The sequence below is a fragment of the Centropristis striata genome, chromosome 21 (assembly GCF_030273125.1).
Source record: "Centropristis striata isolate RG_2023a ecotype Rhode Island chromosome 21, C.striata_1.0, whole genome shotgun sequence".
In the NCBI taxonomy this organism is placed as follows: Eukaryota; Metazoa; Chordata; class Actinopteri; order Perciformes; family Serranidae; genus Centropristis; species Centropristis striata.
Genome location: NC_081537.1, coordinates 5,934,211 through 5,937,823, shown reverse-complemented (window position 1 = coordinate 5,937,823; position 3,613 = coordinate 5,934,211).

The following is a 3,613-nucleotide window of genomic DNA, read 5'->3' as shown; positions in this document are numbered from 1 at the left end:
TGGAAATGTATGTCAATATACACTACTGGTCAAAAGTTTTAGAACACACCAACTTTTCCAGAATTGAATTGAAAACGATGCAGTTTAATGTCTCAGTGTACTCTGAAATTAATGCACATTTGCAACATTTAAAATTCTTTATTGAGCATGATAGTGTTTTGAAAGTAAAAAAAAAAAGATTCAAAATCACATATTATGTTATATTATGACATAAAATGACAAAAAAAGACACCAAAAAACACAAAATGACTAAAAAAAGACACAAAATGACTTACAAAGACATGAAAAGAATTCAAAAATTGACAAAATAGCCCTATAAGACTCCATAGAATTAAGTTGTTAACCCATTTCTTGTTCCCTGAAAAAGGCCTACTTATATAATTCTGAAATGTACATTATCTTTCAGTTTTGGTTAACCTTACCTTTTTTTACCTTTGTACCCTTTCAAGCTGTTCATTTGACTTGAACTGCTTGAATTTCAATAAAAAACTGGAAAAATTGGGCTGTTCTAAAACTTTTGACCGGTAGTGTATATGACTCAACACTTGGTTGACTTGAACTACTGGACATGGACTTTTCCATCATATTCTAATGTATTGAGATGCTCCTGTATATACGGTTCTCCGTTCCCCCCTGCAGTGTCTCAGTGTTGGTCCTACCTGCAGAGCTCACTGCTCACTGCCTGTGCTGTGCGTTTTTTTCTTTAAATTGATCCCCCAGGCAAAGACAGATCTGGAAACAAAAGCATACATAGTAGCCTATATACTCCCGTATAGCGCCTTATTCAATATACTACACCTATAAGATGATACATACCCCTATTGTATAATCCTGCTTACTATATACAGTATATGATACCTGATACCTATTATAATACTTAGACACCCTTATAAGGTAATTTAGATAAGAGATGGTGGAGCTGTTTTTTTTTTCTGTGGCTGTGGAAGAGTTTGCTGTGGTCACTAATGTGTTTCCATCATGTTGTCGAGGACACAGCCGCACACTCAAATGCTCTTAAATCGTTATTTAAAATTAAAAAATTAAAAATTAATAAAATATTTGCGAAGCAGCTGGGATGGAATATATAAAACGCGAGCCAAAGCTTCGAAAATCTTAGTTTTGTCTAGAAAAAAGGTAGCATTTAATTTTTAAAGTTTCAATTTGGCTTAAATAATGAATATGGCTTCCTGCCTTTTAAAGACACTTGGAGTTGGAGTTAATTGTGATGAAGACGAGAAGAAGAAGAAGAGCATTTGAGGATGGGTTGCTCCTCTTTCATTGAGAGGAACTGATGATGTTAATGAAATGCACAGAAAAAAAAAAGAAATGGAACCTGTGCTGCATTTTCAGTGTGTGTTAAAAGCAGGAAAATCATGACACAAACTAGAGGAGGAAGACTGCTGCTACTTTATATGTACAGATGACATCATTTTAACACAATAGCTCAGATTTTCCACCTTAAATAAACTTTGTTTGCAATTTTGTGTAACTTTAAAGTATATACTGTATCCGCCTACCTGATCAAATGCAGCTAATTGCCATTCATTGCTGATAAGGTGCTGATAAGCCAAATCATTGCATGATTCTTATTTTGATAAAACGACAATAACACATGTTGCATTTTTTTTTTTTTTTTTTTTTTTTTTTTTTACATCTTCCTGGTCCTGCATAGCACAATCAATGATTTTCACCAATCAGCCAGCTAGTGACAATGTTTGAAAATGACAATGCAACTAAGAAATCAATATGTTTCACCCTTCATGTAATAAAATAATAATTTCCCCCCAGCAGAGTGAGCCCTCCTGCCCTATAATACCGTTTGTGTCATTTGATTTCCCAGCACCAACACACACTCACACAGCCACACAAAAAAATCTTAATTTATCGGTTTACAATCCGTTAGAAATTATTTGTTATTTGAATTGTTTTCAACAACTCTGATGGAAGAAACCAGGGTTGTAAGAAGTGGAAAAAACAAGGCCTCCTTTTGTACTGTATTTTTACATTTCGTTGTATGTTTTATCTTCTTGACTTTGTTTTCTCTTTTCTCCTCCCTGGTTGGAAGTTCATGATCTCATAAGTGGACCAAATCTCTTGAACGCATTTAATAAACAGACTGTTTTAGAAAAAAAGAAGTTGTTTATTTTTTTTTTATTGAAGCACAATTCACATTATAGTTAAAATGTAATAAACTCAAGAGCATAGTTGTAGAGGGCCAGATTAAGAAAAAAAAAATATATATATTTAAAAAATAAAATACCCCTTGTGCTAGCTACACTAAATTGCAGTTTACACTGAATATTTGTCATCACATCACTTACAAAATTTGTGTTCAAAGTCAAGCAAAACATGCACAAACAAATGCCAGAATATTTAGCTAAAAGATGATAAACATCTTGATACATTGCCAGTTAAGTTAGTTGATGCCGTCTCAGTCGGCTAAAGGAATTCATTCTTAATTCATATATAAGCGTCAGATGATGTACTATGTGCAAAATATACGTAGCTATGCCATTCACAAAGTTATACATTTGTTTATTGTGTTAACGGGGACCGACAGCCTGCTATTATCTGTTATTGTTATCACTTTGAGGAAAGACAGCTAAAATAGGGAGGGGGAAAATATTTAAAATAATTTTAAAAAAATAATAATGAAAAGATAAAATCAAATGATAATAAAAAAAAATAAAATTGCATTTTATTATGAATTTCCACAAAAGTCCTGTAAGTTTGTGAGAATATACCTGAAGTCCTGTAGAATGTACCTGCAGTGGAATTAGTGACTGGAAACAGTTTAATTTTAATTCATTTTAATATAATGTAATATTTTTACAGTACAGTCTATATCTAAAGAGGTTTTACAAAATAAATTTAAAAAATCCACAGTGAACAGTCCTGTGAATATCATGCAATTAATCTTATTTCCATATTTATATGATATTTGGGGCTGGTTGTATAACACTTTATTCTGAAAACCCGCTTGGAGCGGTTTCAGTGAATTTACCGTAAATATCACAATACGGGGCGCACGACATTATATAGGGGCGGATGGCGTGACTACGGAGAAGCGAATGACGGCTCACATGACCGCAGTTCTTCTAGTGCCTGTCATTAAAAACAAGGCTGGTAATAGGGAGCTAGCATACTGTCTGCTGTGTGTTCTTTATACACGTGTATGTAGCCTACTTTAGAATACATTTCCCATGCGCCACCTGTTGACAGTTTAGGAAACTACTAGCATATAGCATGTACGCTATATGTTAGGTTTTGGTTTTCCCGTTCTCCCTATATATTTTTAAAATAAAATATGTGTATTTTAACACTCTCCAAGCGACAGTTACTTTATTTTCGTGCAGACAGCCGAGTCATGAGCAGTTACAGGTGGTGTTTATATGATTTAATTTCGGTATTTTAAATAATTGCATAAGAGTCTGATCTCGTACCTTAGGTAATCCTGACGCGGCTCGTGATTGGCTGTCACCGCTGTGATAGACACACTCACTGGCCAATCCGTGTTCTTTCCGTCAATCGCTCAGGGAACGGGCGCTGCTGATTGGCTGCGGGGGAGCAGAGTGGGCGGGGACTGTTAAGTAACTTGTGCAAAGTTCATATC